We start from the raw sequence: 24,363 nt of genomic DNA on the forward strand, positions 1-24,363 counted from the left end.
TTCCCAAAGTTACCCAAGGCCCATCTGAGTCTACACACTGTGTCATCTATCGGAGAGCAGCAGTTCAGTGGAAAAAATTCCCCATAATGAACCCAAAAAAACAGCCATCCAAAAGCTTCTAAGAGGGTTCCTTCCTGGCTCTCTTATTGAGGCTGATAGTCGGCTGATATGAGCCAGCAGTGTGCTCAGGTGGCCAAGAAGGCCAACAGCATCCTGGCTTGCATAAGAAACAGTGTGGCCTGCAGGGCTAGGGAAGTGATTGTCCCCCTGTACTCGGCTTTGGTGAGGCCGCACCTCGAGTACTGTGTTCAGTTTTGGGCTCCTCACTACAAGAAGGACATGGAGGTGCTCGAGCGAGTCCAGAGAAGGGCAACGAAGCTGGTGAGGGGTCTGGAGAACAAGTCTTACAAGGAGTGACTGAGAGAGCTGGGCTTGTTCAGCCTGGAGAAGAGAAGGCTCAGGGGTGACCTTATCGCTCTCTGTAGGTACCTTAAAGGAGGCTGTAGTGAGGTGGGAGTTGGTCTATTCTCCCACGTGCCTGGTGACAGGACAAGAGGGAATGGGCTAAAGTTGCACCGGGGGAGGTTTAGGTTGGATATTAGGAAGAACTTCTTTACTGAAAGGGTTGTTAGGCATTGGAATGGGCTGCCCAGGAAGTGGTTGAGTCACCATCCCTGGAGGTCTTTAAAAGACGTTTAGATGTAGAGCTTCGTGATATGGTTTAGTGGAGGACTTGTTAGTGTTAGGTCAGAGGTTGGACTGGGTGATCTTGGAGGTCTCTTCCAACCTAGATGATTCTGATTCTGTTATCTTTCAGGGTTCCTTCCAACTAGCGATAGGACAAGAGGGAATGGCCTCAAGCTGCGCCAGGGGAGGTTCATGTTGAAAATTAGGAGAAATTTCTTCTCAGAAAGAGCGGTCAGGCATTGGAACGGGTTGCCCAGGGAGGTGGTGGAGTCACCATCCCTGGAGGTGTTTAAGGAAATGTTGGACATGGTGCTTAGGGACATGGTTTAGTGGGTGACATTGGTGGTAGGGGGGTGGTTGGACCAGATGATCTTGGGGGTCTTTTCCAACCTTAATGATTTTCTGATTCTGTGAAGTGCTGTGAGCTGGGGGAGGTCAGTGCTTGCAAGGTACCTGTGCTCTGTATGTTCTGGGGTGCCCCAACTGGTTGTTGCCCTACTGGCCATCTGCCTAACCCAATGTCTTGGGGAGGCAAGACCAATGTCTCCTTAAGGAGGAGATGGCAGCAGGATAGAAGAGGAGCAGTTTTCCTAGTCATTCCTCCTCTTAAAAAACCCATCTGTTTTCTTCATAGTCAAGGGCAGCTCAGCCTTGTAGGTGGAGGATGAGGAAGATGGACGAAAAGTTCATGCAGATGAGTTTTCTGTGTGCTTTCACAATTTATGTGGAAAGACTGTTGGAAAACTAACGGAATTCTGGGATTGCATGTGGCATAATGAGACTTATTTCCTTAGAGACAACTGCAATCATTTTTGAATTTCTCAATATTGGATTGAGCTTTATTTGCACGATATTTTTATGTGGTTCCCTCTCTCCATGCTACTTAAATTTTTGTGCTTGCTGTATGTCATATGTATTAGTTTTTAATAAATGTATTGACTTCGAGCAGTGTAGAAACAGCTTCTGAGTAGTATGGAAATTAACTTCTTGAACCAGTTCATGTCACCAGCATAGAATCAGGTGCTGTCTTATTTTTTCACATGCACATGCATTAATTACATGCTAATTTAAAAACCCAGATCCAGTAAACCTCTTGTACTGTAAGTTCTTCTCAGGATGAAATTACACTGATATGTTAATATTTCTGTCAATTTCAGATAAATGCAAACGTTGGGTTATTTTTTTCTGCTTTCATGGAGTTCGGTATTTTTTGAAAGTTATAAGTGTCCAGTCTTTCTTTCATATGGAAATATATGCAGAAGATGAGAATATCGTTCTACAGTTTCACAAGGCTGACTTCCAGTGAGGATTAAATTAGATTCTTCAGACAGTGTAGCTCTAAAAACTACTGAAAAGAAAATGAAGCACTAGATTATCAGGAAAAAAGAACAGATTGTCTTCCTTGAATGAAATTCTGCAAAAAGTGTCATTTAATATGTATTTAATGTGTTTATCTACATCCTGGAATTTTCAAATTAGCTTTTACCATTTTCTTTATATTCTTGGCACAAATAAAGACGTATCTCATTATCTGGTTTGAATAAAATTTTTATGGCAGGATCATGAAAATAAATATGTTTTAAGAAGCAACAGATACTTGGTTTTCCTTGCAGCTTATAGTTTGTTTGCTTTTCTTGTTTTTTAATAACTGATGTCTATAAATAAACTTAAAAAAAAAAAAAGAAAAGAAAAGAGGAAAAGAGAAAAGCTTGCAGTATTGCAGTATTAATTTTAACCAGTAATGATGATATTGTCGAAAATAATTTTTGGTATACAGTATCCCCATTGTTCAGTACTTTGACAGACATGATTTGACAAATAAAATGTGTGGCTTTTCTTCCAAAGGATAGGAAGACATATATAGAGAGGAAGAGTTAGATTTTGTACTCATAGACTCTATAAATGAAAAGTTAAAGTAATAGGGATAAAAGTAGTACCTGCGAGTCTGTGCAGTGCAGTATCTTGTGTGACTTAGGACATGGATAGAAAGGGAAAAGCTAGAAATGCCTGTATGCTCCCACCATAGCCCAAACACCCCAAAATTGCTGTAATTGTGATAACAGTTGTGACCTAAGCTTGTCAAATATAAATATTTGGCTTACTCTTGCTCATCTCAGGAGTATGTCTTTTTTTTTTTTTTTTTCCACATTCTATATTCTTTCTCTCTCTCTCTTTTATTATTATTATTATTATTATTATTATTATTATTATTATCATCATCATCTTCTTTTTCCTGTAGCCCCTCCCATCCTCTTCCTCCCCATGGTATTTTATCACAAACTCAAGCTGCAAGTTCTTTGGGACAGTGACTTCATTTTTACAGCACATCCATGCAGTGCTTGTTTAAACTAAGCATTCAACATAATGTTTCATGTCTAGGTTACTTATCCTAGTTTTGTTAAAGTTTAGAGAATAGGTGTGTTTTTGGTGGTGGTGGTGGTGGCAGTGGTGGTTGTTCTTGTTTTTTCTAATGCTGCTAAGAGTGTACAGGTGGATCTGGCCCATTCATTGCTATAACTCAGGGTGGAGATCCTCCTACTTTAGTGCTGTCATTTTTCAGGCAGGCACCGCTAGATGTTTGCGTGCCATATGCAAATACTTCTCTTTGGCCTGGCCTTGCCAGCAGCTGCCCCAGGGAAGAATAAGTAATTACCAGCAATCTTCTTCTTATTATTTTTTCCCATAGTAATTTATATTCAGGAAGCTCTTTTGGAGTTATAGTCAGGGCTAGAAAGTCCCATGGTGGTAGATACTTTTTGTATACATACAAATCATAGTCTGAAATGAAAAAAAATGCAGTCTACACAAAAGTGAGCAGCATATTTCTGAGTGATTAATCTACTTGAAGAGCTTTCCAATACCAGGCATCTTTGTTTTATTTGCCCCCACTAAACACAGGTACATATGCTCGTAAGTGTCCTGAATAAAATGTGGTATTTGAAGGCTGTAAATCTAACAGTAAACTAGATATGCTTTAGTGTATTTTTAGTGTTAGAACAACTTTACAATTAAAATTATGTCAGAGATTTAGAATGCTACAGAATGATAGAATTTGATGGTGTTAGTGCATGTGCATGTGTAGCTGTGCTTTCTTTTAGAGACATGGTCAAAGTAATGTAGCAGGAAAGTCAGTTTTCTCTGGGGAAGAAAAGATGTCATGTTCAAGACTTGATCTTACCAGATTCGTTTTCACTGGTTATTTCAAAGGCTTGCCTGAATATTTTTAGCACTTCCTCTATGTGTTTTAAATAAAACAAGTGCTTAATGAGTGGCAATTAATGTTTTTGTTTTATTTTTCCTTTCACATTTTTTTGAGGAACTCCTTAGTATCTACTTTTTGTCCTATGTTGCACAAAAAAATGTAATACATTTCCTGTGAGGATCTAACATTAGATAACCTATTCAGTTACAGAATAGATTTTGTTGGTTTTGCTTCCAAAGAAATAAATGTACCGAGGTGTCATATCTAAATTAAATATCCTCTTTCATGTTTGCTAACTGTAGTGCTCTTAGTTCATTTTAAGATGTCATAAAAAATATTATTTCTCTTCCTTTTCCCCTGACTTAAGTTAGGATAGGTGGTGATGATGTTTATACAGGAATAGGCTTCTTGAAAGAGAAAATGGTAAACCCAGGAAGGCTTAACTGCCTTTTTATTATTTGCATTTCGCCGGTAGTGTTTGTCTTACGTTGATATCTAGCAGCCTCTATCTGAAGCCAGACCACATTGTGCTTGCCACCATACAAAATTATATGGAAAAATGATTTCTGCACTGAAATCAGTACATCAGGCCAAAATCTGTGTGGGCAGACTGTAAAGACAAAATTCATGTCTATGATTCCTTGGTATCATTTTTTTTTTCTTTTTCTTTGTTTGTTTGTTTGTTTGTTTGTTTTTTTTCCTTCAGTTAATGGATTGTTTCAGCCATGATTCAAAAGGGTGGCCGTAGTCAGAATTTGTCTGATAAATGAAAATGCAAGGGGCCTTTGGGCATTCCTGGCTTTGCAAACAGTAACCATGAGATTCTTGAGCTAAGAGGGAAGGGAGGAGGGAAGGAAAACTTCCAGATGTTGTGAAAAGACAACATATTTGAATCTACTGAAAATGACCTTTTCTTTTAATGTAGTACAGGGTATTGTTTGATGGCTGGACCTCATCCTCATGATATTTTGTCACAATTAAAGTGACATCTGTTAGACTATCAGCAGGTTTGATGAACTTCTCTCTGCACAAATAGGCAGTTCTTATGTTTGAAGTGGGATGAGCCCTGAGTTAGATGCAAGTATAGAAGTTCAAGTGAAATAAAAGTTTTATAGTTAATAGGAACACGCAGCGATGTTATGCGCTCTCAGCGTAATAGTTTATATAGCAAGAGAGAACCATCTTGACATCAGTTATATTATTATCTTATAGGTGTTTCTAGTGAAGATTTCTGATTCCTCATCATTTTATGGTGCGTATAGTCTCAAAACCTTAATTTAATTTGGAAAACAGCATTTTGTTTTATTTTTTTGTTCTTTTTTTTTTTTTTTTAAGGAAGAATTTTGGTGGCTTGGACTTGCAGCAACTTTGGTCAACAAATATTTCTTACACCATTGTTGCCATGTTTCTTTCTCACTGTTCTGAAGACTGGCAAATGAAGTCATAATGTTGAGTAGCAAATCATGTGCAGTTGAATTCAGCGCAGATCAGGACAAAAGGATCTCGTGTAGGTTAGATCACAGCGCGGTTTGGATGATCAACTGCTTGTGAGAGAATCTGCCCCAATAACAGAAGACAGAGAAGCCATTATAGTTATCCTTGCTTGCAAATGGCTGCATCTTTGCTACTGCAGTGTGCTACTACAGTTTGTGTGACTATTTATGGTTGTACAAATACAAATTAAACTATCTTTACTGATTGGGGCTTAAGTGTTGTTATACTTAGTGGCTCCTAAATCAATTTGCTCTATAGAATTATTGGTGCAGGCAATAAATAAAGGCAAATAAAACTTTGCCTTTAGCTAAATCTCTGCAATTACATTGGAAGATAAGAGGCTGTTGTCCGACAACAGCTGAAGTCAAAATGTAAAGACCTTTAAGTCACACATATGCCTCTGAGAATAAAATTTGATCTGCGGAAGTTATTTTCTGCAGTTGGTGTTTCTCAAGCTAACATAAAAAAGTGCCCATTTTTCAGCTTCAAGGGGGAGTGTAAAATGTTTCCCCACCCAAGTACATTTGATGTGGATATCATAGTAAAAGTACAAAATGCTTTATATTTACTATTCAAAAATGTTGGTAAAGAAGCACTATGAATGCAGCTATGGGTAACACAATATTTTACATTTCTAGCTTTTCCAAGTGGATATGGTCTGCCATTTTGCACTACCATAATGGCATTGGTGGTTAAAAAGCTTGTCCATGTGACATATAAACGTCCAAGGGAGAGTATTTCTGAAGGATATTTAGTCTTGTTTCTCATGTAATCCCCACCCTCACAGCCAGGAAGGTATATACATATGCATGTATAAAGATTACTTATTATCATCTATCAAATAGCTTCTGGAATAAATAAATTTATAAGTGCCTCCTATTCCTATCCCAAGAAAGAAGAGAATAAAAAGAAAATGGAGGTTTAAGCACTTACCCTTCTAGTGTAAGCCCCTAGTATTTTGAATAGTGTTTGACCTTTGAGCAAAAGAAACAGGGTATTGATATGTACGCACACTCATGTATTTTAATAGGATTTGCTTTTGATCCCAGTGAATTTATGAAATAGCAGTGAGAGCGGGCTCCATGCATTTAAATTAAAAGTTTACTTGGTATTTTTAAGCTAGAGATGTTATTTTCATCTTTCATCACAAAATTCAGTCTTTCGAATTAAAGAGGTTTGTGTTTCTCAGTTTATTTTTTTCCCTGGGGCTTGATAGTTGTAGTCCAAATTGTGTTTCTTAAATGAATTTAGCTATCTACTTTCAATTTTCCATGCTTTACACTATATTTGAAACTTGTCTGTATTTTCAGTGAGCATTACTCTGGAATGTCTCTTTCTAAAAAAGATACGATGTTAACAATCTCTTTCCCATACTCCTAATCTAGTTATGTGTGGCTGGAGTCTCAATGAAAAAGAATGATTGTCTTTTTCTATTTTTGGTCTCTGCTGATAGCCTTTTTGATCTGATATTTTAAAGTTTATCTCATTTTTAAGCTAATAGTAAATGAGGAAATATAGATTAAAATTGCAACCATGTAACTATTAATTTAATCTTTCTGGAAAATTCACTTACAGCTTTAAAATGCTTTGTAAATGCAGCAATTGCTGTAGCACTGTCAACGTTTGTGTCATTTGTTATTCTGTTAACAGTGTACCTGTTTTTGTATATAAATATAAAACTATGTAATATTTCTTTTATTATTATTTTTAATACTGCAGTAAGGTATGGAAGTCAAAGTCTTTCAACATAACCATGCTTCCACTGCTGGTGGATGATGTGGTTAATACAACACAAGTTTTATGATTTAATTTAAATGTACTCTTTGGAAACAATTCTATCAGACCTCAGAAATAAATAAGTGCCTATAAAGAACAAGAATTGACAGGAAAAGAGACATTTGGAAGGCACTGAAGGAGAATGAATCAATTTGCTAATGCATTATTGCTATTCTGATCTTGTTTTTTTAATGACTTTCAAGCAAGTAGCTGATACTGTGGGAAATTTATACAGGCATATGACATTAGGCTTATTCACAATGTACTCATAAAATTCACAAATATGATAAGATAAGACTTGAGAATTATGCCATTCAGACAATATACTGTATTTTAATAGACATGCAAATAGGATTGGAGGTGTTCACGATCATTACTGTTTAACATCCATGAGCTGCAGTAAATAAGTGGGAGCATCCTTGCCTGTCCTGAGGCTGTCAGGCTGTCTCCTGCCTGGAGCCTTTAGAGAAGGACCTTGCTGGAGTGAATCGCAACATAGTGCCACTAAATTTGAGCCATTGGATCCTTTAAAGGGGCAGAGAAGCTTGTTTGTTTGTTTAAACTGAGAGATGTTTAATTTTGGCCATATAGGTTGGGTAGACAATTAGAAAGGGCTTGAGGAAGAAACCACGGGAAGCTTTGTCACTAATCCTTATGCCTTTAAACTCCAGGTGTGAATCCTCAAGAGAATTGGGTTATTTTGTTGTAGCCTTGGTTTCCAAATAATTGTAAGCACTGTAGGAAATAGATTGTGTCAGTGTAACATGCCTTCTGGATCACTCTAACTTTTCTCTGAGAAAAATGATTGCAATCAAGGAACGAGAGGTGAAAATCAAAACTCTTTCTAACTGGCTGGACTTTGTTAGAGGAAGATCTAATCAACCCATGTAGAAGTGCCATGCTTTCTAGAAGAGCTGATATGATGCTCTTAGGTACCGACTCTTTTCTCAGGCTGGAAAAATTCATTCCTTTGATATAAGTTGCTCTACTTAAGATTGTTTAGCATTTTTCTTGCAAGTCATTTTCAGAAGTGAATGAACCTTCATATTGATTTATTCTAAACTAGGGTTTGGCAGACTTTTGTCCTGGAATGGATGTTTGACCGGAGATAATTTTTCTGAGTCAGGGGTTGATTTAGACAGTATAGCTAAATCATAGGTTTGCTGTTTAAATGCTAAAAATAGCTAATTTTTCATTATCAAGTGCCAAATATGCATGCAAGCATTGTAAAGTATTGTAAAATATATCCCTCATCTTGAAAAGTATATGATTTAAATATACATTATTTTCAGTGCAATCAGCTTAAAAGAGAGGGATTTCCACATCATCAGGTTTGTGATATTTCACTCTACTTTTGAACTTTCTAACCTTTTTAAAACGTTACCTTTGATTACATTGTTCTTTTAGTTGATCTCATGTTTAGTTAGAAGTTCTCGCACTCTCCATTCCCTTTCCATTTCTGCCACCATATTTCAGTGTTTACAGAGTGAGAAGCATTGCTGAAGTTCATCAGCTGGGCCCAAGCACATAACATGAGGCCAGGCAGCTTACTATCATTATTGCAGTAAGGCATTAGTTTGCTGTTAGCACTGTGCACTTCCGTGAAGTCAAGAACTTCTCACTTTCAAATTTCAAGGTTTTCAACAGTTGAAGACAGTGTCACATATCGGTGCTGGCAGCTTGTTTATGTCTACAGTCATGCACATTTGTGTTGTGGGCAGTGGCACAGCCTCCCTGTATTGTGACCACCAGCTTTCCAAAGGCATAACTACATTTTTGTTTATGCTTGTACCAGGCAAGATACCGCTCTGGATGAGCAATGGCACTGAGCCTGTGCGATTATGTCCTGCAGGTAGAAGCAGGCTCCTAAATGCCATCTGGCAGTGCTAGGGGGCTGGCTGTATCAGAGCATTGAGCCAAGGAAGAGGTTGCACAGTAAACTTGCTTCACCTGGTTTTTGTGTGCTGTGTGTGGAAATTCCACGTAGATTGTCCAACCTGAACATAAGCATCACACGTAGGTGCATGGTAAGCTGGTAAGCCCGCTGGTGTAACCTTTAGCTTTAGATTTGCTCACTTCTGAGATTAAATTCACAATTTAATGTTGCTGTTACATGGATTTATTCATTTAATTCCTAATTATTTTTTGAAAGTACTGTATGCCTGAAGAACTAAAACCTCCAGTCTCTACTGAAGCTGGTACTTTCAGATTCATCTAAAACCTGAGCCATGGCATGTGCTTATTGAAGTCTTTGAACTGCATATAGCTGTCGTTTGAGCTCTGTCTACTTCAGAGGGAAAGGAAACACTTTCCTATTCTGCTCACAGACAGCCTGCGCTGGAGGGCTGCTGCCTCTTTTCTCACAATGACTGAAGCAGCTAATCATGTGTAATCCCTGTGTTACTGCTCACAAAGAAAATCTGTGGGCATTGGAAAAGCATAAATTGGTGCATATACACATTTTACATGGATAGATACTTTTATTTTGTAAGTCCTATCATTTTGGATCCACAATTATTATTATTATTTTTTTTTTTTATGTGGCAGATCCACATGGCAGTCATGATTTCATTTGTATTGCCTTGCTGTTGTGAGTTCCTAAAACATGTAACTTGTAATGCTTGATAAAATATATATATTTTTTTCTTTATTGAGATATAAATATATTTAGGGAATTTTCAGTTCTGTTCCTTAGGATAAAATGCTGAGCTGCTGTACATTGTTCAACAATAGAGCTGCTACATGTCTGTGTCTTCCAGACATTTTTTTTTTTCTTTTCTTTTTTAATCACGTGAAAATGCTGCTTCTGGACAGGTCTTTGCTGGGCTGCCAAACATCTGGAAACCTTGGACAAACAGCTCTTGCACATGGATAGATTCTATTGCAGTGAGTCCAATACATCAGGGTTTGTCCGAGTTGCTCTATACAAGCTATGAAATGCATATTTCCACCTTAATATACATCATTTACTAGACAGAAATATGAATCCTATTCAGTGTGGTGGATTGCACTTTGACTTACAATATCAAAGATTTGGATCGTTTTATGCTCCTAAGCAAACGTGGGTACAAATTTTCAACATTTTCATGTGGTGATTTAGATTATCTGTTTCTATAATTGTATTGAAAATTGAGCAGAGCACTTTTTTTTTTTTTATTAGTGACTTGATAATTTAGCTCATGGATGGTATCAAAATACTAGCTGTGAGTTGTCATGTAGGTATGCACCCCTGCTCTCTGTGGAAAACTGTAAAATAGGATTTCTCATAGAGATGCAGAGAATTTGTTGGCTTGTTTAAATAGTTGGGTTATCTTTTTTTATTATTATTATTATTATAATTATTATTTACTAGTTCATTCTGGCATTGAGTTTTAGCATGTTCTTTTGCTGTTTCTTGCTCTTTCATACATCCAGGTTTGACAAGTGTGCTCCATGGAATCCAAATATGTTACTAGAGGTTTCAGACCTCTCTCTGAGACATAGATTTCTTTGGGGAACGATCTGGTACCAAAAATCAGAGACTATATATATTGAGAATAAACCTTATGTTGTAGAGTTGGGAATGTTAACATTATAAGGCTTGGCTGTGCACTCAGATAATTTCTTCAGGAGCAAGATGGAAGTGATGCCAACTTGTACTTCATTATTACCGCAGTTTATGAATACCTCAGTAGGTTCAATAGGTCTATTATCTCTCCTCTAGTAAATCTGTCAGCTGCCTTTGAAATGACAATGACCTTTATTATTATTATTATTCAGGTTTTTATTGTGGTTGTGGGTTTTAGCAAGGGGTAGCAGAATGGTGATTAAATTTTTCTATCCTCTTGTCTTTGAAGGAGTTAAAAGTCGATGGCTTTTCTGTTCTACAAGCACTATTATACCAATTCAGGATTAAAATTTTAATGTCTTCTAGTGACACCATTAGGCCAAGCATGTTTCTGCCCATGATTACACATTAAAAAATATATATTGGAAAGATTTAGGGTATGATCAAGAGTGTGTTGAAGTCCAATTTCCCTTCTGCCAAAACAGACTTCCCAGAATATATGTTTACTGTCATCTAAGTAAACTAATACAGAGATGAAGATTGATACTTACTCTAAATCATATGGAAGTATTTTGACAGGTTACAGAAATTTGTAAATGACAAGAATTGGGTTTGTTCTCTTGAAAGGTTTGGACCAACCATTTTCAGTGAGCTGAGCAGCTTAGAAGTCTTGATGAACACTCCCCATATTTTTTTCCAAGATAGATACTTTAAGTATGTCCTTAATTGTATCTTATCTGTAAGGGTGACCTTTTCTTCCTGATCAGCCTTTACAATGTTTATCTCAATCTTTGTCACAGCCAGATTGGATTATAATGTTGTAGCCTGAGTTTAGCAACATCTAAAGACCATTCAGAAATTCTGTTTAAAAAAGTCATCTTTCTTGCTTAATCATGTCTCATATAGATCCATGCTCTGTAGGTAATGCAGCTAATTCATTTACAGCCTTTCAAATCTTCTGGTAAAAGAGAGAGAAATCTGATCTGCTGAGATTCATTATAACAGCAACTGAAACCACTGAAAAGAAAATAAAATGAGAAGTACACTTGGCATGTATTTATTTACAATTGACTCTGCTATTCTGGGTAATAAATGAGGTGGGATAAGGAAGATAAAGCAAACCCACAAATTTAAAACATATGTAAAATAGCTGCAAGAACATTCTGTACATAATTTATATTTAAACTTGAAATGAAGATATGTAAGGTTAAAAAGGAAAAGGAAAAAGTCTCGTGTCTTTTCTGCTTGTATTATGGTTAGTCTGCAACCTGGATATTTTTTTCCATGACTAATTGAAAATTGGCTATATTTCACATCTGTTTTGGCTTAACTAAAATCTGCCGATGACTACTTGCACTCAGTACACAAGTTACTTGTATCTCATACAGAGATGTGCTTTACCTCTGCCATACTTGTTCTATTCTTCAGGTTGGAGTTCAGGCCCATGTTCTTTCTCCTTTTCTTTAAATAATATGCATAACTGAAATTCTTGTTTTAACTGCTGTCTTTGCTCTGTACTCCTATTTTAACTACAATTGTTCTAATATCTGTTATAAGGTACTAAAGGAATTCTGGTTTTCCTATTAAGGCTATTCTTACATTAAAAATTTCTTTGACTTGCATTAACAGTCAGATCATGCAAGTTGGTTTTATTAATTTAATCCTGTCTGTTTAAAATCACTCACAGTCTACTTATTTGTTAGATGCTGCAAAGAATGTAAAACTGAAAGGTAAAGAATGTTAAAGAGTTAGACTAGGATTTTTTTCTGTAATATTTTTGATTTAATATGTAATCTAATTTAATGTGTTCTTCAGATGCTTCAATCATAGCCACAATTAATGTTGCTATTGTTTGCTGTTCAACCAATGTACTGGCTTTGCAATACAAAATTCGAGCTATTCTGTAGATATGCTTTAGGATACTCAGAGTAAATATCAGATTAAAAATAAAATAAAATCGAGTTTTAGGAGATTTTTTTTAGGGTGAATTTCAGTTCTATTTTAAAAAGAGCCTTATGCTTTATGCAAAGTTTCAGAATTTGGAGAAAAGGAATGATTAAAGCTGTAATTGCTCTACTTCAATATGTCTTGCTGAGATGTTCATTCTTTTATTCTGTGTAGATTAATCAAGTTCAATATTTAACAGTATTCATAACTTTTCTGAGCTTTGACATAGTTATCTGGTATTACGTCAGGTTATGGTAGCTTCTTTGCTTATTGAACATCATTTGCTAGAAGCAGCCATAGCTCTGATTGCTAGGGAACATGTATATGCATGCATATACGTCTGTGACTTCAAGCTAAGTCTGCGGAGAAATGTGAAGGAGCTGTCTAAATTAATCATCTCTCAGCAACTGTTGTATCTCAGACAGATAAAATGTTTCTGAAAAGGTCTAGAGGAAGGGGGCGCAGGGAGACTCAGATGTTAATTGCCTTTGCTGTGTCTTTAAGTAGGGTGCAAAATCAGCGTCTGTGCTCCAAATCTACTTCAAAGGGTAGAGGGCTATTGCAGTTCACTGCTGTTTTATGGTTAGAAGAGGAAAAATGGAATCTCAGTTTAGAGGTGAAAATTAAGAGAAAGTGGGTTGTTCTTGTTCTGCTCTTAATCTGACCATGCTCTCAGAATGAGCACACCAGACCCACCACCCAGAACACATGCCTTCCTCTCTAGATCCTCATCCCAGCAGGGCTCAGGAGAGTTTATACCTGAGGTGAGGCAGGCACTTACCCAAGGAATGGCACCTGAACGTCTGACGGTATCACAGAGTGAACTCAACAGTTGTCCAAGGCAGAGGACAGACAGTGATCTTCCTCTTCCTCACCATCTTTGCAACATGGCAGGTTGTGGCTTTGATTTCGGTCTGACTTCATGGTAGTTATTAATGTGTTTATTAATGTGTTTCTGTTACTCTGGAGGTAGAGCTTAGGTGAACCCTACTGGCTACCAACATTAGGCCTTTACAGTTGCAGGTGTTAAATCTTTTTTAATAGAAGATTGAAATCCACAGAAATTAATGTTCTGCACATTGCTTATTCATATGATCTTGGGGCCAAATGCTACAGAACTGCTATTTTCAGAATGTAGAACTAAAAGCTAGGCAGCTTAACATCTCAGTTGGGGAAGTGCTATGTAATTAATTGCCTGGCTTTATTTTGGAAAGATGGTATGTTTCAAGAAAAAGAATATTTTAAATGGGCAATCTCTGAATTTATCGGCTGTTTTTCTACAGTATTGGAGCCACCATTTTCCCCACACATAGATATCTGTTGCAGAAAGTTTACTGAGGAGACCAGGAGGGAATGAACTGACAATGGTATTAATCTTTAGAAATTTAAAACGTCTCTTTCACACTTATTTAAAAGTAAATCTTTCTATTTATATAACGAATCTATCCATACAGATAGTAGTTATTTCCTAATGAAGCTTTTGTAAAGTTTATGTTGGGGACTTTTCTGATGTTCAGTGGAGAGAAGCATAAGTTATTTTCTATGGGTATGTGAACTGTCTTTGAACAAAACATGTTTTCAACCCAAGGGGGTCTTCCATTAGGCAGTAAATTTAGATTGCCAGAGACACAGCTGAAGCCAACTACTCTGCTCTTTGGGAAGTTCAGGCCATTTGGACATGCAGACATCACACCAACACAAAAATCAATGCAAATATATTTTGATTCAGACAAATCCATATGCAGCACTGACACTATAGCACTACAAATATGATTTCTCTCAAGCTAAAATTGCTTTGACTGATGAGAATGGAACAATTTTATTTATTTCTTCAGGGATCCTTCCTTACTGAGATTAGATGCTTAGGGAAATTTATTTTTATTTCTCTTAATAACACATAGAACAGTTTTGTGCAAAGCCAAGGTTATTCAGTGTTCTGGAACTTGCCAGGAGGAATTACTGAAAGGAAACTGAACCACAGCACCAGCTGAAATAGCACAACAGAAAATGCCACTTTGCAAGTGACAGCTGGAAGAAATCCAGGGCACAGAGTCAACAGCTGTCTTCAGTTGTCACAGTACTACTTCATGTAGGGTTCAGAATAAGACTTGTGATTTTTCCCAGTCTCAGTTTGGGAGAAAAAGGTTATCTGTAGTTTTAGTAGGAATGCTATAGCTGGACTTTTTTGATGCTAGAGAAAATCATAGTGTAAGTCATCTTGGAACAGAGTTCAGGTCACATGAAAATGGTGGTGATCCGTGGGAACAGTCAGCACTGATTTATCAGAGGTAAATTATGACTGATTAAACTTATTACATTCTATGACAAAATATCTGGATTTGCAGATGAGGGGAGTAGCAGATGCCACTTACCTCCATTTTTAGCAAGGCTTTTAAGATGTCTCATTCAGCATTCTTGTGTGAGGATGTTTGTGGTCTGGTGGATGAAAAGATGGTGTGGCTCTTTATCTGGGGAGCAGTACTTCATCAGACAGATTCTGCCTGGAGGCCAGTATCAAGGGAAGCATTTCGGGGTCCATTCTTGTTGTGTTCAATATCTTAACTTGGAGGAGGTGACAAAGTGTTTGCTCATAAGGTTTGCACCAAATTAAGTGGGACGAGTCAAAACAGTCAAGGAGAGGGTTGCTGTCCAAGGGGACCTTCAAATCAAAGGAATGGGCCAATTAAAGCTTTATGAAATTCAGGGATGATAAATGTCAAGTCTTGCTCCTGTGAAGGAATGAGACACAGTAAGGATACATGCTGGAGGTTGTCTGTCTGGGGAGCAGCTCTCTGGAGAAATCACTAGGGCTCTGGTAGGCAGCCAGGCAAGCATGAGCCAGCAGCGTGCTCTGGCAACATCCTCATTTGTATGAATGGGCACATACCTAGGTCAAGTGAAGTGAAGTGAAGTGATAAAGACCCGTCTGGATGTCTACCTGGGCAACCTGCTCTAGGGAACCTGCTTTGACAGGGAGGTTGGACTCGATGATCTCTTGAGGTCCCTTCCAACTCCTACAATTCTGTGATTTTCTTCTTCACTCAGCACTCTTGAGATCCCATCTAAAACACTGCACCTGGTTTTGGGCCCTTCTGTCCAGGAAAGGTATCAGTCAACCAGAGTGAGTTCAGCAGAGGGCCACCATGATGGTTGATGCTGGAGCATTTGCCCTGTGAGGAGTGGGGGCTTCTTTGGTCAAGAAAAGGGACAGTTTTGGGAGGAACCAGCAGCAGTCCCCCAGCACCTACCAGGAGGGCATCAAGGAGATGGAGCCAGGCTCTTTGTACATATTGGAAGAAATAGAGAAAACATGAATAATCTGAGAAAAGAGAAGTTGTGTTGATGCAAGGAAGTGTGTGTTTGTTTGTTATTTATTTATATATGCATTTTTAAACCAGGATAATAGTCAAGTACTAGAAGATATTGCCCATACAGATTGTGCAGTTGCCATTCTTGGAGATTTTCTAGACCCACCTGGGGACAGCCCTGAGCAACCTGATCTGAGCAGACTGCTCTGAGAAGTAGGTTGCACTAGAGCACTCTTGAGGTCTCTTCCACCTTGAATTATTCTGTGATTATCCAGAAGGGACAATTAAAGCAACTAATGGAACAGATGAGTCCTGTTCCCACTATTTAAAAAAAAAAAAAAAAGAAAATGAAACCACCAATCACAACTGGAAGGCAGGGACATGAATAGAACCATACATCCCCAGAGCAGTGGGGAGCCCATTCCCCCTCAAGGGCAGTTCTCCATCCTGTTGCCAGCCTTGCACAATGAGAAGCTAACACAGAAGAGCTCTGTTTGCAACATCTGAAGATATTCCACAGGCACGTTCCTTGCTCTGCATAGATGTTTTTTGTTTTTTCCCCCTTTGGTTTTTAACTCCTATTTTATTTTTTTATTTCTTTAATAACTTTGATCATTACCATTTGATCTATCTGAGAAGAGCTCCCTCAGGGCCTTTTCCAGGACCATGATAGTGTATTAATGTCAGCCCTAGTAAAGAAGGAAATTTATGTATTATCTTCTGGATTTTTTTTTTTTTTTTCCGACTGGGGCTCTGCAAGTTAGGGGTGGGGGAAGAAGAAGAAGGAAGAGTGATGTAGTTACTGCAGAGTCCTGGATCTGTGAGTAAAAGAGAGACAGTTCTAGGGAAGTTGGTCATGGCCTCCACCAAGGATGCATGTTCAGTCTCATCTCATTGCAAAAGAATGTTAAATAAAGATGACCATAAGAGAAGACAAGGAATGTCCCAGAAACCAAGATCCAGCTCTTTGTGAAGCATATTGGGAATGCTGATCTCATATGCAGTCATGTGTTATTGAACCAATGTTCCCATGCAGCCCTCCCTGGTTTTCCTGCAACCCCTTGTGCAGTTTAAAGCATTACATCTGTTGATAAGGTCAGGGCTGCATCTCCTGTGCTTGTAGCCTGGTAAATGCAAACCCAGGAGATCCATGTATTGGTGAATGAGGGAAAGCAACTATTCTGCCAGAAGCTAGCTGTGCATGGTGCAGCTGGGGTGATAGAGGTGCTTATGCACTCTCATTGCAGGGGCAGAGTACTAGTTAAAAGAGAGAACAACATGTGCAATGCTTTCTGCAATGCAGGGCATTCCTTATTAGGAGTTGCAGCTTTGCCCGGGTAAAGATGGTTAAGAGACATGCGTTAGTAATGTGGAAAGGGTATGATCAGATTTCTCAAGTGAGAAACAAAAAAATCCCAAACGCTTCTTGTCTGGATAGAACTAAATTCTTCATTACTGTGCCTGGTTTGTCAGCTATGTGATAAACACAAGTATCTACATGTTGGATTGTAACTGAATCTGCACCTGAAAGTTTCCTCATTTCCTCATAAGTCATTTTTATAGTTTCTTTCCATATGGCAATGACAATAGAGTACCTTGTGGCCTTCTCTAGCCATCATCACTGAGAATACAAATTGATGGATGATCTTGTGATGATTCTTTTGGATGACATGTATGTATTCTGCCTGCATACATTTTGTACTGATCTTAAGCAGCTTACAGAACATAGGGAGAATGCAAATCACACATTCAGGCCTTTTCATTTTGTTGAGGAAAGTTGCTATTGCAAAACACATTCAAATCAAATGAGCAACTGCTCTTTGATAGCACCATCTACACTCAGATGAAATTTTCTAACTGGGAATTTTTCTCAGGCTAGGTCCAAAGTTATGCCATCAATTCAATAACGTAGATCCCGCTATGGATGAAGGTCATGTCCCAAGATAAATTCAATGTATGTTTTTCTTTCTGCCAGGTATAAGTTTTGTACTGTCAATATTCAGGTAAAAAGGTCATGTCACCAGAATGAGGTTCTACTAACTTGTTCTTAGTTGCTCACACACATTCATCAAAATCTCATATAGGTCACCTGATACTGACCCATATACACTGTTTGTGGCAGACATCCTTTCTTTTCTTCGTTACTAGCATTTTACGTACCTCATTGAGACTCTTAATTACATTCTCTGATTAGGAAATGAACAGCTATTCAAGTCCCATTTTAACAGTTCTGTAGAGCATAACACGGTGAGTAGTGCATTGTATATGAATTTACCTCTTTGATTAATAAAGCCCACTGATATAACCAACCCCTGTAAAAAAATATTTATCCAGAATTTATACCCAAGTAATTATTTGGTTTAGTTATGTAAATTTGTATTCCGCATCAGGAGAGAATTCTCTGAAATGGATTACTATGAACAAAAAATATTACAGTATTTTCCAAACACTGAAAAAAATCTTTCTACCGAAAGAAATTTCATATATATCATGTCATTCCTATTTGTCATTGAAAGACTGATTTCTGCCCCTAAGTCTCAAGGAGACCAGTGTGTCCTCTGTAATTTATGTCTGGAGTTTGTAACCTGAGGAAAGAATTTTCAGGTACTGAAATACAAATATTGCTGTTCTGTCTTTACACGAATCTTAAAAACCTCTGCTTTGTTTAAAAAAAAAAAAAAAAAAAAAAAAAAAAAAAGCACAGCCAAAAGGTTTGGTTCTTAATTTTTTGCAAATTTCATTTTTAATATGTTAAATATTTTATTTGTTTGTCTAGATTGCTCTGGTATTTGCCTCGAAAATACATCATTATCCACAAACCCTTAATCAGAACATGAAAGGATCATTTTATCTCCTGTACTATTTTTTGTGCTCTATTTCCCAAGGCTTCTATTGATATATATATATATATTTTAATGCAAATAACTTACAAAGGATTCATTTTAGTTGCTGCAAAGCTATTACCTTTAGTTTGAAGTCTTCTAATTGGGATTTTCCTTGAATTTTTTATTGGAGTTTCTTCTAGAAAAGAGTTTGTGTGTTTTAATTTAATTAAATCTGCCCGTCCAAACATGCGGCAGTTCAGGTCTCCGGATGCAGGGAGTGTCTGAGCCTCTTGCTGCCATCGGCGGGAGGCAGAGGGACTGCTTGCGTGAGGTGCGAGCAGGTGGACGACCTGGTCCGCATGGTGGCGGAACGCAAGGAGGAGGTGCAGAGGTTGAGGGATATCAGGGAGTGCGAGCGGGAGATAGACTGGTGGAGCAACTCCCTGCAGGACCGGAGGGAGAGGGACCAGGGTGAGACGCCCCAAAGGGGGGTGGACCCCCTGCCCTGTTGCCATCGGGCAGAGGGAGGGGACCTGCGAGTTGAGGAGGAATGGAGACAGGTCGCTTCTCGACCTCGCAGGAGATGCCCTCCCCTTCCGGCGCTGCCTTCCCAGGTGCCCTTGAACAATAGGTTTGAGGCCCTGGAGCTTGAGAGACCGGTGGGTGAGGACAAGGTAGGAAGCCTACCCAGGAGGATGCCTGAGGTGAGGAAGTTGACTCCACGCCTCAGGACTGCCTCCACCAAGAAAGAAAGAAGGGTGATTGTTGTGGGCGACTCCCTACTCAGGGGAACGGAGGGCCCTATTTGTCGGCCTGACCCCACGCATAGGGAAGTCTGCTGCCTCCCTGGGGCCAGGGTCAGAGACGTTACCAGGAAGCTTCCAAACCTGGTTCGCCCCTCTGACTATTACCCACTTTTGATAGTCCAGGCTGGCAGTGATGATCTTGAAAAGAGAAGCCTGAAGGCTATCAAACAGGACTATAGGGGGCTGGGACGATTGGTGGAGGGAGCGGGAGTGCAGGTGGTGTTTTCGTCTATCCCTACGGGGGAAGGGAGAGGCACGGAGAGGACATGGAAAGCTCACGTGGTTAATAGGTGGCTCAGAGGCTGGTGCCGGCACAGAAATTTTGGGTTTTTTCACCATGGGGAGCTTTACTCGGCACCCGGCCTGATGGCCCCAGACGGGTCCCTATCTCCAAGGGGAAAACGGATCCTAGGCCAGGAGCTGGCGGGGCTCATAGAGAGAGCTTTAAACTAGGCAAGAAGGGGGACGGGGCTCAAACAAGGCTTGGAGCCGTGCCGGGGGAAACAATGGCTAGGCTGGGGAAGAAGGCGATGGCCCAGCTGAAGTGCATCTACACTAATGCACGCAGCATGGGTAACAAATAGGACGAGCTGGAAGCCATCGTGCAGCAGGAAGGCTACGACTTGGTTGCCATCACGGAGACGTGGTGGGACCGCTCCCACGACTGGAGTGCTGCAATGCCTGGCTATCGGCTCTTCAGGAGGGACAGGCAGCACAGAGGGGGTGGTGGCGTGGCTCTCTACATTAGAGAATCTTTTGATGTTGTGGAACTCCAGGCTGGGAATGATAAGGTTGAATCCCTGTGGGTTAGGATCCGCGGGAAGGCCGGCAAGGCTAGCGTCCTGGTCGGGGTCTGTTATAGACCGCCGAACCAGGATGAGGAGACGGATGAGGAGTTTTACAGGCAACTGACAGAAGTTGCAAAATCGTCGGCGCTTGTCCTCGTGGGGGACTTCAACTTCCCGGATATATCCTGGAAACACAACACGGCACGGAGAAAGCAGTCTAGGAGGTTTCTGGAGAGCGTGGGAGATAGCTTCCTGACGCAGCTGGTCAGTGAACCTACCAGGGGTGGTGCCCCGCTAGACCTTCTCTTCACAAACAGAGAAGGACTGGTGGGAGATGTGGTGGTCGGAAACTGTCTTGGACAGAGTGACCACGAAATGGTAGAGTTCTCTATTCTTGGCGAGGCCAGGAAGGGGACCAGTAAAACTGCTGTCTTGGACTTCCGGAGGGCTGACTTTGAGCTGCTCAGGACGCTGGTTGGCCGAGTCCCTTGGGAGGCGGTTCTGAAGGGCAGAGGAGTCCAGGAAGGCTGGGCGCTTCTCAAGAAGGAAATCTTAATGGCACAGGAGCGGTCCGTCCCCACGTGCCCAAAGACGAGCCGGCGTGGAGGAAGACCGGCCTGGCTCAACAGAGAGTTGCGGCTTGTGCTTAGCAGAAAAAAGAGGGTTTATAATCTTTGGAAAAAAGGGCGGGCCACTGAGGAGGACTACAAGGATGTAGCGAGGCTGTGCAGGGAGAAAATTAGAAAGGCCAAAGCTCATCTGGAGCTCAACCTGGCTACTGCCGTTAAAGACAACAAAAAATCCTTTTACAAATATATCAACGCGAAACGGAGGACTAAGGAGAATCTCCATCCTTTACTGGATGCGAGGGGAAACCTAGTTACTAAGGATGAGGAAAAGGCTGAGGTGCTTAATGCCGCCTTTGCCTCAGTCTTTAGCGGCAATACCGGTTGTTCTCTGGATACCCAGTGCCCTGAGCTGGCGGAAGGGGATGGGGAGCAGGATGTGGCCTTCGCTATTCATGAGGAAATGGCTGGCGACCTGCTAAGGAGCTTGGATGTGCGCAAATCGATGGGGCCGGATGGGATGCACCCGAGGGTACTGAAAGAACTGGCGGAGGAGCTGGCCGAGCCGCTTTCCATCATTTATCGGCAGTCCTGGCTATCGGGGGAGGTCCCAGTTGACTGGCGGCTAGCCAATGTGATGCCCATCTATAAGAAGGGCCGGAGGGCAGACCCGGGGAACTATAGGCCTGTCAGTTTGACCTCAGTGCCAGGAAAGCTCATGGAGCAGATTATCTTGAGGTTCATCACGCGGCACTTGCAGGGCAAGCAGGCGATCAGGCCCAGTCAGCATGGGTTTATGAAAGGCAGGTCCTGCTTGACGAACCTGATCTCCTTCTATGACAAAGTGACGCGCTTGGTGGATGAGGGAAGGGCTGTGGATGTGGTTTACCTTGACCTCAGTAAGGCTTTTGACACCGTTCCCCACAACATTCTCCTCAAGAAACTGGCTGCTCGGGGCTTGGACTGGCGTACGCTTCGCTGGGTTAGAAACTGGCTGGATAGCCGGGCCCAGAGAGTTATGGTGAATGGAGTCAAATCTGGTTGGAGGCTGGTCACAAGTGGTGTCCCCCAGGGCTCGGTACTGGGGCCGGTCCTCTTTAATATCTTTATCGATGACCTGGATGAGGGCGTCCAGTGCACCCTCAGTAAGTTTGCAGATGACACCAAGCTAAGTGCGTGTGTCGATCTGCTCGAGGGCAGGAAGGCTCTGCAGGAGGATCTGGATAGGCTGGAGCGATGGGCTGAGGTCAACTGTATGAAGTTCAACAAGGCCAAGTGCCGGGTCCTGCACCTGGGACGCAACAACCCCAAGCAGAGCTACAGGCTGGGAGATGAGTGGTTGGAAAGCTGCCTGGCCGAGAAGGACCTGGGAGTATTGGTTGATAGTTGGCTGAATATGAGCCAGCAGTGTGCTCAGGTGGCCAAGAAGGCCAACAGCATCCTGGCCTGTATAAGAAGCAGTGTGGCCAGCAGGTCTAGGGAAGTGATTGTGCCCCTGTACTCGGCTCTGGTGAGGCCGCACCTTGAGTACTGTGTTCAGTTTTGGGCCCCTCGCTACAGGAAGGACATGGACGTGCTCGAGCGAGTCCAGAGAAGGGCGACCAAGCTGGTGAGGGGTCTGGAGAACAAGTCTTACGAGGAGCGGCTGAGGGAGCTGGGCTTGTTCAGCCTGGAGAAGAGGAGGCTCAGGGGCGACCTTATCGCTCTCTACAGTTACCTTAAAGGAGGCTGTAGCGAGGTGGGGGTTGGTCTGTTCTCCCACGTGCCTGGTGACAGGACGAGGGGGAATGGGCGAAAGTTGCGCCAGGGGAGTTTTAGGTTGGATGTTAGGAAGTACTTCTTTACCGAAGGGGTTATTAAGCATTGGAACGGGCTGCCCAGGGAGGTGGTGGAGTCACCATCCCTGGAGGTCTTTAAAAGACGTTTAGATGTAGAGCTTAGCGATATGGTTTAGTGGAGTACTTAGTGTAAGGTCGGAGGTTGGACTCGATGATCTTGAGGTCTCTTCCAACCTAGAAATCTGTGTCTGTGTCTGTGTCTGTCTAAATACATGTGCTTAAATTAGCCTTTCAACAACATAAAAAAAAGCATTTTATTAGATATTATTTTCTTTGAATATTATTAAGGTTATATTAGAACTATGGAAATTCCAGAACTGTCAACTGCTTCTTGATGAAACTTCCAACAGATGTACTGAATGTTTCAGATGTACTGATTTTGTTTTTTTCCTGAGAGCCTTCCACAAGTGCTCTTGTGAACAAATATAGAGATAATAATAATAATTAACATTAAGTAGTCTGAGGATAAAGTCTCTAAGTATATCTCTATATAAAGGTAGTAGTATGCAGATTTTATTTATTTTTAAATATATAAATTTTCATAAATTTCAATTTTCATAAATATTCACATCCTCTGGCATTATGCAGGCATAGTGCCTGATTTGCAGGGTGATGTTCTGTAGCTATTGGTGTACCGGTTTGTGAGCACATTTGGTATGAGCACATTTTAAAGTTGTGTGGAAAGCTTTCATTGCACCTGCATGAGGATCACATTTCTTAGCCAAATTATGATCCAGTAACCATGTTGGTTTTTTTTTGTTTGTTTGTTTTGTTTTGTTTTTTTTGTTTTTCCCACATGGGTGCTCTCCTTTGCCTTTTCAGCTAGATGTAATACTCTCAAATTACAGTTTATTCTGTTGTTCTCCAGAGTTTTCATTTCTACAATGCAAGAAAGCATGGACTTCATGTAGGATACCAGAGAGTTTTAAAGTTGTTCACTTATGTTTGCGTAGACGGAATATTACCAAGCACAACTCTAACACAGTTTTTGGTATTTCAGATTTTTCTGGTTGTTTTACTTCTGAAATTCCCTTGTACAGGGATATTCCCTTATAGGAGAGAGAATGTTATTGAAACATGTTCTGCTGTATGGAGAAAGATACAGAACTTGTTTCTTTTCACATGCACAGTTGACATCCCTATCTAGTGTTGAGGAGCTCTGAATCTTGTACAGACTAAGGAAACATGCAGATCACTGGAATCCATGGTATCAATCCATGTGCTATGCAAAGGGGATGATTGCCCTGTGCACATAAACAAAGGAGCAATTACCGCTGTGCTTGCCATGGCTAGGCTGGTAAACAGGCAGTACAAACAGAACACGTATCAGTGGTAGGCCCTCTGTAGAAGTCTCTGCCACTGACAATGGGCACAGAACCCATGGGATGTCCTGTGCTGCCCCTGGCAGGAGGATGGAATCTCACTAGGAGAGGATGGAGTGCTGAGAGCTGTCATGTCTGAGATCGCCTCAAGTGTACATGCTTCTTTTGATAACCACTCAGTTGACGTCAACATCTCTGCCGTATGTTCAGCCTTCGGTGGAGAGGCGCCAGGGACAGGCAAATTCCAGCCTATGGAG

At 40.6% G+C, this 24,363-nt stretch overlaps 1 protein-coding gene across 1 annotated transcript in view; it reads left to right on the forward strand.

The window, feature by feature from the left end:
* The window catches only part of NAV3 (neuron navigator 3), a 494,795-nt gene that overhangs the window by 90,805 nt on the left and 379,627 nt on the right, over window positions 1-24,363 (forward strand). The window lies entirely within an intron of this gene.

Source organism: Cygnus atratus, chromosome 1 (assembly GCF_013377495.2).
Source record: "Cygnus atratus isolate AKBS03 ecotype Queensland, Australia chromosome 1, CAtr_DNAZoo_HiC_assembly, whole genome shotgun sequence".
Taxonomy (NCBI): Eukaryota; Metazoa; Chordata; class Aves; order Anseriformes; family Anatidae; genus Cygnus; species Cygnus atratus.